This window comes from Sander lucioperca, chromosome 23, assembly GCF_008315115.2.
Source record: "Sander lucioperca isolate FBNREF2018 chromosome 23, SLUC_FBN_1.2, whole genome shotgun sequence".
In the NCBI taxonomy this organism is placed as follows: Eukaryota; Metazoa; Chordata; class Actinopteri; order Perciformes; family Percidae; genus Sander; species Sander lucioperca.
In genome coordinates, this window is record NC_050195.1 from 3,330,908 (window position 1) to 3,345,907 (window position 15,000).

At 44.9% G+C, this 15,000-nt stretch overlaps 1 protein-coding gene and 1 long non-coding RNA gene across 6 annotated transcripts in view; both read left to right on the forward strand.

Annotated features, from left to right (window-relative positions):
* The window catches only part of rreb1a (ras responsive element binding protein 1a), a 101,779-nt gene that overhangs the window by 22,470 nt on the left and 64,309 nt on the right, over positions 1 to 15,000 (forward strand). The window contains exons 1-2 of one of the 4 annotated variants that reach the window (XM_035998139.1): positions 1,146 to 1,156; positions 4,209 to 4,210. The exons of the other annotated variants lie outside the window; for them this stretch is intronic. The gene's annotated coding sequence lies outside the window, so the exon portion shown is untranslated. Of the gene's footprint in view, positions 1 to 1,145; positions 1,157 to 4,208; positions 4,211 to 15,000 lie in introns of those variants that run through there. 4 annotated transcript variants of the gene reach the window in all.
* Positions 9,697 to 15,000, forward strand: part of LOC116053713 — an 11,427-nt gene continuing 6,123 nt past the window's right edge. Inside the window, exons 1-2 of one of the 2 annotated variants that reach the window (XR_004105915.1) lie at positions 9,697 to 9,806; positions 11,393 to 11,402. This is a non-coding gene — a long non-coding RNA (uncharacterized LOC116053713). Of the gene's footprint in view, positions 9,807 to 11,392; positions 11,403 to 15,000 lie in introns of those variants that run through there. The other variant, XR_004105916.1, reaches the window with a different exon arrangement.

Here is a 15,000-nt window from a genome sequence, read left to right on the forward strand (position 1 = left end):
GTGTGTGTGTGTGTGTGTGTCTCTGTCTCTTTGTGTGTCTCTGTGTGTGTGTGTGTGTGTGTGTCTCTGTGTGTGTGTGTGTGTGTGTGTGTGTCTCTGTGTGTGTGTGTGTGTGTGTGTGTGTCTCTGTGTGTGTGTGTGTGTGTCTCTGTGTGTGTGTGTGTGTGTGTGTGTGTGTGTGTGTGTGTGTGTGTGTGTGTGGGGAGCTTTGCATTAGTAGGTGTGCCCACCAAACTCCATTCAGCTTTTAGGTGAAAAAACAATAAGCCCTCCCCATGGGAAAGTACTCTCTGGTGGGACACACACCTATGCATAAACACACAAAGGTGTGTGTGTGTTGGGGGGGGGTTGTGTGTGTGTGTGTGTGTGTGTGTGTGTGTGTGTGTGTGTGTTGCCCCAAGGCAGAGACACAAAGAGGCTCTGAGTCTTTTCAGTCAAGTGAAACCTGGTCCTCCTCAGCACCACGCCCTGCACACACACTCAGGATGGAGGCAGCTTTTTTGTCGTTCGTCTGTGTCGCATCAATCTGCGTCTCAATTCTCCCTTTTCTTTTTTGGAAATTCTTTTATTAGGAATAACCCCTTGAGATTGAGTAGCATCTCGTTTTCAAGGGGGTCCTTAAAGGCAAACATATACAATACGTTCACAATTAGACTAAACAGTTAACACAACTTGAGGAGACCTCAAGAAAAACATACATCAAACATACATACTGACAGACAAAAGACAAATGGCACTTTTCCATCACATGGTACCAGCTCGTCTCGACTCTACTCGCCTTTTTTGGTTTTCCATTACGAAAAGAAGTCCCTGGTACCTGCTAACAGGTACTTTATTTAGCCGAAAAGGTGACGTGAAAGCGATTATGCCTCCAGCTTCTTTAGAAACTAAATGTGTCTTCTGGCAACAACAACTCACCTTCCACGTTCTGTGTGTGTGTACGTTAGGTCACGGTAGTTTACTGCGGCGCCGCTTGTTTTACAGTTCTGCGGAGGCTCCGGCAGAGCTTTCACCGTAGCCTAACTACACACACACATGCTGGCTCGACGCACACACCAGCTGACAAATGTATACATCAGGCCACTTTTACACAGGCTACACAGGCTACGGTGAAAGCTCTGCGTGGAGCCTCCACAGAACTGTAAAACAAACTCAAGTGGCCTGATGTTTATACTTGTGCGCTGGTGTGTGCGTCGAGCCGGCATATAAGACGGCCAGCCACGCTGAGGCGGGACTAAAATCTGCAACGGAAAACAGACGCACAGGCGAGTCAAGCAGGTACCATGTAATGGAAAAACGCCAAAAGCTCTCCATCACACCAATACCACCCATATCCTCCCCATTCACACCATTAAATATTAGACAAACAGTTAAGGTCATTAATATACAGTTGAAAAAAAGAATTTAAGGAAAATTAAAAAAAATAAAAAAAAAATAATAATAATAATAATAATAATAATAATAATAATAATAATAATAATAATAATGAAAAAAAAAAATAAAGTAAATAAATAAAAATAGAAATATCAAGCATGAGGAAAGCAGTTGCAGCTTGTATGCAAATAATTAAGAAGAGCCATCTTAAACTGGTGAAAAGAGGAGACGGATCTGAAAGACGTAGGTAAACTACTTTTTCTTTGTCTCCTTCCATCACGTTTAGCGCTGCAACTAATGATTGTTTTCATCGTCGATTTTAATCTGTGGATTATTTTCCGGATGAATGGATTAGTTGTTGTATAAAATGCCAGAACATGGTGAAAAATGTGGATCAGTGTTTCCCCCAAAAAGCCCAAGATGACGTCCTCAAATGTCTCTTTTTGTCCACAACTCAAAAGATATTCAGATAACTCAGAGGAGAGAAGACACTAGAACAATATTCACGTTTAACAAGCTGACATCACACAAGTTTACCTGTTTTTACATAAAAAAATTACTCAAATTGAGCTTCCCTCCTTCTCTCACAGTGTTCAGAAGTTCGCTAGACTCTCTCTCTATATATATATCTGTCTATCTCTCTGTCTCTCTGTCTCTATATATATCTGTCTGTCTATCTCTCTGTCTCTCTGTCTATCTGTCTCTCTGTATATCTATCTATCCGTCTCTCTGTCTATCTGTCTGTCTCTCTCTCTCTGTCTCTCTGTCTCCCTGTCTATCTATCTGTCTCTCTCTCTATCTGTCTCTCTCTGTCTATCTGTCTCTCTCTCTGTCTCTCTCTCTCCCTGTCTATCTATCTATCTGTCTCTCTCTCTATCTGTCTCTCTCTGTCTATCTGTCTCTCTCTCTGTCTCTCTCTCTCTCTGTCTATCTGTCTCTCTCTGTCTCTCTCTCTCTGTCTGTCTCTCTGTCTGTCTCTCTCTGTCTCTCTGTCTCTCTGTCTATCTATCTGTCTATCTGTCTATCTGTCTCTCTGTCTATCTATCTGTCTCTCTGTCTCTCTGTCTATCTATCTGTCTATCTGTCTCTCTGTCTCTCTGTCTATCTATCTGTCTCTCTGTCTCTCTATATCTGTCTTCTGTCCAGATTAGATCTGAAACACACTTCACAGTCACTCTAAAGCAGGGGAGTCTGGGTAATGTAGTGTACAACTGTAGTTTTTAAATCTCTTGTAACTTTTCCTCACACCGTTGGTGAAAAACATGTGTTGTCCCTTTAAGACAGTTCCAAACCATCCAATCCTACAGCTGTTTATTCCTTCGACCTTTCAAAATAAGAGCATGTTAGAAAGCTTTTTCTTCTGAAACTAACAGCCTAATCACGTCCTGGAGGGGGGGGGGGTGTGGGGGTGTGTGTGTGGGGAGGGGGGGGGGTGGAGAGATAGGGGAGGGAGGTTGAGTCCCTGCAGAGCCCTCCACTGCTTCCTGCTTCCTCTCCAGACAGGAAGTGAAGCATACAGCGGTGTTGTTTCTGCATCTCTGCGGCACTGATAAGCACCGCGAGGCCTCAGACAGAGGGGAGAAGAGTGTGTGTGTGTGTGTGTGTGTGTGTGTGTGTGTGTGTGTGTGTGTGTGTGTGTGTGTGGTAACCCATTAACTGCCTTATCTCGGCAGCAGCCCTTTGCTCTCGGTGTGTAAGAGATGCTGTAAAACAGAAAGCGTGTGAAGTTTTCCGGGTCAGAAGTGAAACACAGCAAAACGCCATTTTGTCTTTAGCATCATGAGTAAAGGGGGAGAGGGAGGGACAGAGAGAGAGAGCGAGAAGGAAAGAGGAAGGAGAGGAGACAAAGGGAAGGAGAGAGGGAGGAGAGGAGACAGAGAGAAGGAGAGAGAGGGAGGAAAGGAGAGAGAGGGAGAAGGAGAGAGAGGAAGGGAAGGAGACAGAGAGAAGGAGAGAGAGAGGAAAGGAGACAGGGAGAAGGAGGGAGGAGAGGAGAGAGAGGGAGAAGGAGAGAGAGAGGGAGGAGAGGAGAGAGAGGGAGAAGGCGAGAGAGGGAGGAGAGGAGACAGGGAGAAGGAGAGGGAGAAGGAGAGAGAGGGAGGATAAGAGACAGAGAAGGAGAGAGAGGGAGGATAGGAGACAGAGAAGGAGAGAGAGGGAGGAGAGGAGACAGAGAGAAGGAGAGAGGGAGGAAAGGAGACAGGGAGAAGGAGAGAGAGGGAGGAGAGGAGAGGCAGGGAGAAGGAGAGAGGGAGGAGAGGAGACAGAGAAGGAGAGAGAGGGAGGAGAGGAGACAGAGAAGGAGAGCGAGGGAGGAGAGGAGACAGAGAAGGAGAGAGAGGGAGGAGAGGAGACAGAGAGAAGGCCTCACCTCAGGAAGAAAACAAGACAAGCAAAGGAGAGGGAGGAAAAGAGAAATGGGAAGGAGAAAAGGGAGGAAGGATTGCAGAATAGGGAGGAAGGGAAGGAAAGGAGAGAGCGAGGGAGGAAAAGAGATCGAGGGAGGGAAGGAGAGAAGAGACTGAAAGAAGGAGAAAGGAAACAAGACAAAGGAAGGAGAGCGAGAGGGAGGAAAAGAGAGACATTAAGAAATGAAGTTTTGATGTCAGGTGAAGTTAGACTGGTTTAAACTGGAAAAAGTTCTTCTCAGACACAGCTGTTGGAAACACACACACACACACACACACACACACACACACACACACACACACACAGCTGTTGGATGTGGGATGGGTGGGGCGCAGGCAGCGAGGGCTCTGATTGGTCGAATGTGTGGCCTTGTACTTTAGCCGGTATCGGAGAGACGGAGAGAAGTTGGAGAGAGAGAGAAAGAGGCGTGATGGAGGGACAGAGAGGAAGAAGATAGGAGACAAACAGTCAAAAGAAAGATGGAATAAAGGGAGAAATGTGTAAAGGAGAAGACAGGAAAAAGAGAGGAAAGAAAAGGAAAAAAGGGAGAGAGAGGAGAGGAAAGGAGAGTGGAGGAAGGCAAGGAGAGGATGGGGAAAGAAGAGAGTGAGGAGGAAAGGAAGGAAGGAAAGAAGGAAGGATAAAGGAGGCAGAACGAGAAATCAGGAGATGTAGAGAAGGAATGAGGAGAGGAGAGGATGAGGAAAGTAGAAAAGGAGAGGAAGAGGAGAGAGAGAGAGAGAGTGAGGGATGAGGGAAAGAACATCTTTTGGTGAGGCCTCAGCTGAACTGCATCATCTAATTACAACTGTCTGACTGTGTGTGTGTGTGTGTGTGTGTGTGTGTGTGTCCACATGAAGGCTGTATTCTTCTGACACACAAAGACGCCATTATGGTGAAAAGAGGAGGGGGGTGGTCTCTCTCTCTCTCTGTTTTTTCATCTTTTTTTTCATTCTTTCTTTCTCCATCTTTGCCTCTTTCTCACTCGGTGCATTCTGGGTAATGTAGGCGAGCCTGGTTTTGATATCTCTGTATGGTTATGCTGCACTTTTTCTTTTTTTTTTTTTTTTTGTAAAAGTTTATTCTCCTATTCCTCTTTCCTTTCATCCAGCTCCTTCTCTCTCTGTCCCGTTCCTTTTCCAAACTTCCTCTCTTCTTTCAGAGGCCCTCCTCCCTCCATCTCTCTCCACTTTCTTTCTATCTATAAAGTGGTGTGTGTGTGTGTGTGTGTGTGTGTGTGAGACAGTGATTCTCTCTTTATTTATTGATACAAAAACATGCTGTTAATGTGTGTTTAGATTGTCATTGATTTAAAGTGAGAACACACTTTGGCTGCAGCGTCTGTGTGTGTGTGTGTGTGTGTGTGTGTGTGTGTGTGTGTGTGTGTGTGTGTCGCCTTCAGGCCCACATAGCATGCTCATACACGCCAAAGCCGGTTTGAGCTTTGGCCTTACACACACACACACACACCCACACCCGAGTCGTCCTGTATTTCAGGTGATGACAGAGCTGTGAGCGTTTTGCTTTGCATACAGAGAGCGATGGAGAGAAAAGAAAAGAGGAGGAGGGACAGGGGGAGTCACACCCAACTTCCATTGTTGTAGTAACTGCAGCAGGAGGTTGTTTTTCACTTAATATTTCAGTCTTAAAAGGTTACTTCAGTTTACTCCATGTAAATTTAATCAGTACTTTTAGCGTGCATAGAGCCAGCATATGCCGGAAACAGCCCCGAAATCACCATCACCAAACCCACCAGACTCCATGTAAATAATCAGGACTTTTAGCGTGTATAGAGCCAGCATGTTTCCACATGTAAATGGGTGAATTAAGGATTTATTTCAACCAAACCAGAGTGGTGATTGTTGGAACAGTGGAAAGATGAACCAAGACGGCTTTTGGTAGTTTTATTTAGTTTCTGTTGACTTTGAATGAAGTGTGTTTTACGATGATAAAAGTGCTGATTATTTACATGGAGTCTGGTGGGTTTGGTGATGGTGATTTCAGGGCTGTTTCATGCTAAACTAAAAGGATCTTACTCTTTAACTAAAAGGTCTATCTCTGTAGGGATCCTTTCATAATGTTGTCAGACACTTTGAATAATAATCTGAGCAAAGACCAACCACCACAACTCTAGTTTTGGTTGAAATAAACACACAGTTTTTCCGATTTACATGTGGAAAAAATGTTGGCTCTGTGCACGCTAAAAGTATTGTTTTTTAAAATGAAGTCTGGTGGGTTTAGCGCTAGCGACTTCAGAGCTGTTTATGGTTAAATATGAAGGTCTGAAAGATGTTTTAAAGTAGGGATACTTTCCATAATGTTGTCAGACACTTAGAATAATAATCTGAGCCTGTCAGCAGCAACAACAGAACTTTTTTGGATGTAAACAGACGCTGAACATTTGCCCAATAACTTAGATTGCAGCTTGTTTCTCGCTTAATACTGGACCAATGTCAACGATTGTTGTCACTTCGACACAACTTGGGAAAATAGGTCCAGGTTGGAAAAAAAAAAACAAGTAACCCTTTAACTAGGGCTGTCCCCAATACCATCTTTTGAGCTTCGAAGCTTCGGTACTAATCAATAGCGAATATTTGAAGATTTTGATCGCCCGGCTTTACTATTTCTGCTTTCATAAAATCACCTGAATGACAGCAGACCACACAGATCTCTGCACGTCAGATGGCTCGGTTATAAATCCACATTTCTCCGTTTTCGGCTGAGATGGACGGGATAGCGCTGCATAAATTAACCAGCGGCTAGCAGACATTTAGCTGCTTATAACCCGACAAAAAACCATTGTGAATTTCAGCCTGCGTGCACATTTGTTCAGGTTTCTCTTTTTCATTTTTTGAGGATTCTGTCATTTATTTATTTTAAAAAGTCTTATTTTCCGCTGTGGTTGGAAAATTCTCTTTTCTGTCTCTCCTCCATATCAAAGAAAGGCTTCTCTCTCGTTCTTTGTTTCACTCCCTCCCTCGTGTAGCTTGGACTCTCCTCTGTTTTTCCTTCTTCTCATCCATTCATCACTTCTGCATCCCTGCATGCACACAGGGAGTCCCACTCTCCTCCTCCTCCTCTTCCTCCATCATCCTCCAGCAGTTGTCTCTCTGCTCAACAAGCGACACATTCATCCTCTGCACAGCTCACATACTCTATAAATCCACACACACACACACACACACACACACACACACACACACACACACACACACACACACACACACACACACACACACACACACACACAGCCGCCTGCATATCTGCTAACACAATCAGGAGTGTGTGCATGCGTGTAAATGTGCATGTGTGTGCGTGTGTGTCAGGGTAAGAAACACCAACACACACAAAGAGTCCACATATTTGCAAGCTGACAGATACTGGTGTGTGTGTGTGTGGGAGGGAAACACACACACACACACACACACACACACACACACACACACAGACACACAGCTGGCCACATCTATAACAGAGTGTGTCCTCTGCTTCAACAGGCTGCTGTTATTCTTCAGTCTATCAGAGAGAGAGATGCTTCAGTTAAGCAGCAACTGACTGCGTGTGTGTGTGTGTGTGTGTGTGTGTGTGTGTGTGTGTGTGTGTACATCTGCTTTCTTCTGTTTCAGAGACACACTCTCAGCAGCACAAGTGTTTGGCATCTGGTGACGTACACGTGAATAATAAAGCTTTAGTTAAGTCAGAAACGGAGGACACACACACACACACACACACACACACACACACACACACACACACACACACACACACACAGTAAATAGTTAGCTTAGCATCTGTTAACGTGTTTTGAATGAATAGAGGACTCACTGAGGAGAGAGAGCAGAGGTCGTTGGCTGTCTCCGACACCTGTTAAAGTGTGTGTGTGTGTGTGTGTGTGTGTGAGACAGCTGCTCAGCACGTTGACAGGGACCCCCAGCTCTGACTTATTGCCCCCCCCCACCCCGCTCCTCCACTGTGGCTGTAATTACAGAAGAAGAGGAGGAGGATACAGAAACAAATGACTTATAGAAAGAAGAAACACACACACACACACACACACACACACACACACACACACACACACACACACACGCTGCCCATATAGTCAGCTGATGTGAATTTTTGCAGCCTTTTCATTTTTTTTTTCCTCGTCTTTCCCATGTAACTATGAGGAAGTAATACTGCCGCGTCATGATGGGTAGAAACCAGCGCACGGTTTCTGTTTGACAAAAAAAAATCCTCTGTTAAATTTCAAGAAGCTTTAAAGGGATAGTTCAGATCTTTTTGAATAGAAATCTATCAGTTGAAGTGTATATTTAGCCCGTTACGACGGAGAACTGAAGCCCTCTCAGCTCTCTTCAAAGCCACCAGACTCCATTGACAAAAACAGCCATTTTACATCGCAGGACACTGGAGTTGCTGCTCTACCGCTGCCTCCGTCGGTTAGTTTGTTAATGTTATTGTTTAACGTTGGTGTTTGTAAAGGTTGGATGTAACAAAGAACTAACCAACAAACTAACCGCTCGAGGCAGCGGTAGAGCAGCAACTCCACTGTTCTGCAAGGTAAAATGGCTGTTTTTGTCAAGGGAGTCTGGTTGCACATCACAATCTCTGCAGGCTGTTGTTCCTCACATGATATTTCCCTCTTTGCACACTTATTACAGCCACATCCTCATCCTGTGTAATTCAGTCTTAACTCAGTTAGCGACTGAAGTAACCCTTTCACTCAAAGTGTATTCACCTTTTGGTATGTATGTGTGAAAAGAATATCTCATAGGAGAGGCCCATCGTAAAGATCCTTAATTAATCCCCTTAACAGTTTCTCCTCCTGTTTCTTACGTAGCTTTCAGGTTGTTTAAATCATCTTAAACCACCACCTGGATATCTATGTTTATATTTATGTTTAAACTCAGCCTGGCATATTGGAATACTTTGAGATCTCCCCTTAAATTCAGAGTTATTTGCGTGTCATAGCACGTTTTCAGGCCATCGTTGGGATGTTTTCGAGGGCCGTCTTGGGTCTCTTTCAGGTGTAAAAAAAAAAAAAAAAAAAAAAGACATCTTTAACCATCCCAAAAGTCACGGTGGGACACGTGAAGGCTCCGTGCACGAGTTTTAACGTGCAGGAGAGCCTGTTTTCAGTTGAAGGACTGTTTATACGAAGAGCTGAGAGAGTTTTTCTTCGTCTTCAATGTCACTCAACACGTGATCCGACTTGAACTGAAAGTTAACCAATAACTGCATGTAGTGGCGTGTGTGTGTGTGTGTGTGTGTGTGTGTGTGTGTGTGTGTGTGTGTGTAAGGATGCTCACACTCAGGAGAAACGAGCAGTAAAAGAGAGAGCGAGAGAGAGCGAGTGGAGGGGGAGGAAGGTGTTGATGTCCTTGAGGCGGCTGTCGGGCTCTTTGCCAACAGCCAATCAGCTGCAAGGTTACATGTGGGGGGGGGGGGCGGGCAGCCGGCCAATCGGGGCAGAGTTTAGTGAGCGTGTGCAGGATCATCAACTGCGAGGCAGAAGCGGCTCAGCTGGTCCAACTGGATTCTCTCGTTCACTTCTTTCTTTGTGTTTTCCTTCTTCTCTCACTTCCCTTTCTGTTACAGTCAGTGGTCTCTCTCTCTCTCTCTCTCTCTCTCTCTCTCTCTCTCTCTCTCTCTCTCTCTCTCTCTCTCTCTCTCTCTCTCTCTCTCCATCCATGCTGTGTCAGCGTGGATTGTGAAACTCTGCAAAGATACGCCCTGTTTCCTGTAAAAGGATTCTTTAGGTGTGTGTGTCACGTTGTTTATTCGGGACATCCTACTGATGGCTAAAGGCCTCGGCTGCAGCTCTCAATTATAGTCACCGTCCATTTTAATCTGTCCATCGTTTTCTCGATTTAATCAATCAAGCAGTAGTAGTTCAGCCTCTAAAACATGACCTCAAATGTCTTGTTTTGTCCACAACTCAGATATTCAGTTCCCTGTCCCAGAGGAGAGAAGAAACTAGAACAATATTCACGTTTAACAAAGCTGACATCACACCATTTTGTGTTTTTCATGAAAGAATTGCACAAAACCTAAATCTAAATCCTTCTTTTCTTTTCATCTTGTCCAAACGATGTTCTCCTCCGCTCTGATACAAATGTTTCCCTTTTCCTCCCGAGTCTTTTATTTTGTCGTGCATACTTTCTACTTCCTGTTCTTTCTCCCGTGCGACTCTCCTCCTCTTCCTCTCCTCCTCCTCCTCCTCCTCTCTCCTCCTCTTCCTCTCCTCCTCCTCCTCTTTCTTATCTCCTCTCCTCCAGGCTCCAGGCCCTATGCACTTGTCCATGCCTGTCAACCAAGAGCAGTGCAGCATTCTTCAACACACACACACACACACACACACACACACACACACACACACACACACACACACACACACACACACACACACATTCCTCATCCTGCTCGGCGGGTTATTTTTACCCTCAGAGTGTCTTACAGGCCTCTGATGTGCTGCGGGCCTGCTTTCACACTTGGAAGCATCTTTTCATCCGCGGCAGCTCTCAGGTTTTTTTGCACCGTCATCCCTCCCGTTCTGTTCGTTCCCATTCAGCCCAGTTACACTGTAACGGACACTAACCAGCACATACACACACACACACACACACACACACACACACACACACCGACACCGCAACACTAACCAGCACACACACAGACACACACACACACACCGACACCGCCGCTGGTTAATGTTTCATGGCTTCATGTACGTTAGAAAGACAGAAAAAAGGAAAGAAAAAAGTTTGAGGCTGCATGCGCACACACGCACAGACACACACACGCACATGCACACACGCACACAGAGAGAGAGAGACACACACACACACACAGAGAGACACATGCACACGCATGCACGCACACACACACACACACACACAGACACATGCACACACACACACACACGCACACAGACACATGCACACGCACGCACACACACGCACACAGAGAGAGACACACACACACACACTCACACACACACACACACACATACATACACACACACACACACACACACACACAGAGAGAGACACACGCACACACAGAGAGAGAGAGAGACACACACACACACAGAGACACACGCACATGCGCACGCACGCACACACACGCACACAGACACATGCACACACACGCACACAGAGAGAGACACACACACACACTCACACACACACAGACACACACACACACACACACACACAGAGAGAGACACACGCACACACAGAGAGAGACAAACACACACACACACACACACACACACACACACACACACACACACACACACACACACACACACACACACACACACAGTCCCCAAGTGGTTATTATTCGATCAGTTGGCTTTAATTTCCATGTTTGGTTATTTTAAATGATGCTTTAGAGCGTGCAGCTTTTACATTTTCAGGTTAGAGTTTATTTTTATTTTTTTAATCTGCTCTGCAGCACGTCATCATTTACAGGCCGTAACTTATTCAGACTTTGGCGTTTAGACGCCGGCGTTGAAACAGCATGTAATGGATCAGTCAGCTATTAAAGGAATGGCCAACTAGTTTGATAATCAGTAATCGGTTTGAGTCATTTTTAATGTTTGCAGCGTGTTAAATGTGAATATTGTTCTAGTGTCTTCTCTCCTCTGGGACAGTTATCTGAATATCTTTGAGTTGTGGACAAAACGAGACGTTTGAGGACGTCATATTGGGACTTTTTGGGAAACTGATCTACATTTTATACACCAGAGGGTTCTCAAACATTCACTCAGGTCTGATTTATTTATTTTTTTAGGGTCACAGGGTCCGGAACGAGTGGCGATAACAAAGACAGTTAATCAACTTACTTATAACCAAGGGGGTTAGCGTCTCCTCACAACCAGAACCTCCGATGGCGCCATTTTGCTGCTACCAAGCCATCACCTCCCGTTAGCATCCCATTGACTGCCATTCATTTTGACGTCACTTTGACAGAGAATAACTTTACATCTGAAGAGTTTAAAGACTCTATTTGTCCATTTTTTATTTCTAAAGAAACACGACAATGTATAAAAGGCTCCATTACCTTGTACCTCACGTTATGGCTCCGTAGCAGACGTTTTTATAAAAATAGGCTAACGATTGGGTCATAACCACGAGACTTACTGTCTCATAGTAGAGGAATTACCGTATAGTACAGGAGAAGCTCTCAGGCAGTTTGGACTTCCATTAGCTGTTTAAGTTTAATTACTAATGTTAACTATCATTTTAGTGATCAATAATTAGCCTGTGTCTATGTTATCTCCTTACATATACCTACGCTCTCCGTCTCTGCTAGATTGGGAATGATTGAGATTTCTCTTGGCACAGCTACCAGAAGACTTCCAACTTTCAGACAGGTTGCTCACGTCACATCTTCGTCTTCAAGCTCAGTTGGAGGCTGCTCAGTAACGCTCAGCCATCACCGGGAAAGATCTTCTAATATCCTTCACTGGTCTCCGTCCAGAGACACGGGACCTGCTGGTCTATGGTTATAACCCTTGCTTGCCACCAGTTTCTCTTCACGGACCAATGATGAGCAAAGAAAACAGGCTCCGCCCTCCTACAACCACGATGGCTGCAGCTGATTGGACGAACGCGTCATGTGGGTCTCTCTGCTCCGGGATTTCAAAACCGAACATAGTGGCGGCTCGTTCAGCGTACGATCTCTTTTTTTTTTTAATGAAAATAGTTCACTGAAATGTGTTTTACGGGGAAAAAAATTAAGCGAGAAACGGGCCGTGCGACAATGGTCAATTTGAGAGATTTTCGTCAGCTTTTGAGAGGCGGCGAGCCGAGCCGGCCGCTCCTCATTTGCATAAAGTTGAATCCAACCAACTTTATGCAAATGAGAAGCGGAGGGGCCTAACCCTTTTTCGGCTCTGTCTCCGGAAGGGTTTTTCCCCATTCAATCATTTCACTGACGTTTCGAAAACTGCTGATATAGAGAGTTTTAAGTCTGGAACCATGACAACCAGCTACGAGATGAATAGTGAGCGTAACACGTTTGATTCGGCGCAAAAAAACATTTTGAAAAACGGCAAAAGGTCCGAGACCGTGTAGAGAAACTATCAGAGACTTCAATGGTAGAAGCTCGCTCTAGCCGTTCGCGGTTTCGCAGGTAAACGTACGTACGGTAAACGTACGTACGGTAAACGTTTCTATGGTAACAGCGAGTTGGAACCAAGCAGAGACGTTGCTGTTACGCTTAGGATTGTGGGTAGTGTAGTTTTTCTCCATAAGGTCGCGGATTGAACATGTTTTTCTAAAAACAAGGTTGATTTCATACGGACTTCTAGCTTCTACAGGAGCAGAAACCTTTGTTACACAACCACGTAGATATTATGGGATGGTTTAGATATTATGGGATGGTTTAGACATTATGGGATGGTTTACACCACGTAGTAGACATTATGGGATGGTTAAGACATTATGGGATGGTTTAGACATTATGGGATGGTTGAGACATTATGGGATGGTTTAGACCACGTAGTAGACATTATGGGATGGTTTAGATATTATGGGATGGTTGAGACATTATGGGATGGTTGAGACATTATGGGATGGTTGAGACATTATGGGATGGTTTAGACCACGTAGTAGACATTATGGGATGGTTTAGATATTATGGGATGGTTGAGACATTATGGGATGGTTGAGACATTATGGGATGGTTTAGACCATGTAGCTCGGGGTCATAATTAGGGTTCAAAATTAGCACCATCCACCAGCCAAATGCTGGTAAAATATGCAAGTGGCTGGTAGATTTACTTCACTTCCCAGCCAAAGAAACAATGGTAATCTATTGAATGGCTGGTAAAATTCAAACATTCAGTAGCCATTTGGCTGGTGGACAAAAAAGTTAATTTTGAACCCTGGTCATAATGTCATTAGACATTATAACTGATAATCTAAATCCTTACGGAGAAAATGAACGGGATTTTTACTTCCAGAGTCGGCTGTGGGCGGGACTGTTGAGGTCTATAAAGCTGAATGGGAAGTGGGGGAAATGACGCTGACGCTGGACACACAGCATCAGACCTCAGAGGGTTAAAAGTAGAAAACGTTACACTTCAGAAGGTTGTGTGTTCGTAACACCAGGTTAACGGGCCGTTGTTGGCTTGGTCCGGACTTTTGAGAAGCTCGGACACGGACCAAACGGCTCATCCATTCGTCCAGACGATAATCCACACATTACTCCACAATGAAGGACACTTCTTCCCGAATCATCTGCCCTCCTGTGTAGAGATGCCCCTTCAATAGTGATAGTCAAAGACAGGCTCAAAACTCACCTTTTTACATCGGCCTTCCGGCATCTTAATTGTCTTATCCTGCTATGTTTGTAATTAAGTGTTTGTCTTTTGATGTCGTTTTGACCCTGTGGCTAATGTGCTATGTACAGCACTTTGGTCAGCGCGAGCTGTTTTTAAATGTGCTATAGAAATAAACTTTACTTACTTACTCTTCACGGATCTCCCGATTCGATTACGATTATCATGTCTTTGATTCGATATCTCGATGCATCACAATGCGTCAAATTAATTTTTCTATTAAAGCCATATAGGATATTTAATTCGTAGCTTTTCAAGCTTGAAAAACCAAACATTCTGCAGTGCTGTAATACTAAATAAATTGGATGCATAAACCTACAGCGCTGAGCACACGGCACTTCCTGAATGTGCAAAACATACCAGAATATGTAAACAGAAAGGTTGTTAGGCCTACATTAAATTATAAACAGAATAGAAAAATAATCTGTAGAGAAAGAAAAATAATCGATTATGGACCGGCTGATTATCGATGCAGCATCGCCCATGTCCACGATTGTGTGTGTGTGTGTGTGTGTGCGCGTGTGTGTGCCCCTGAACCCTGTCAGGGACATCAGCAGCTCGCCTTAATCTGCATCTGGAGCCGTTTAGCGCCGCAAAGCTACACCCGATGCAGCAGCAGGCCGGCCCGCGTCCGTTAGCGGAGCGCGGCTAAATGGAGTTAGCGTCGATAGCTCATTAGCCGGCTGGCTTAGCGGGAGCTTTGTGCGGCGGTGCAGAGGACGTGGTGATAAACCCGGGGGTTAGGTGGGAGCCGCGGCACCTCCCTGCATGTCGGCTTACAACAATACTCTGCCGTTACCGCCGGCAACAGCAGCCACACAACCTGTCTCTGCAGCTTGGCGTGCAGGGCGGGGGATGTTAACCCT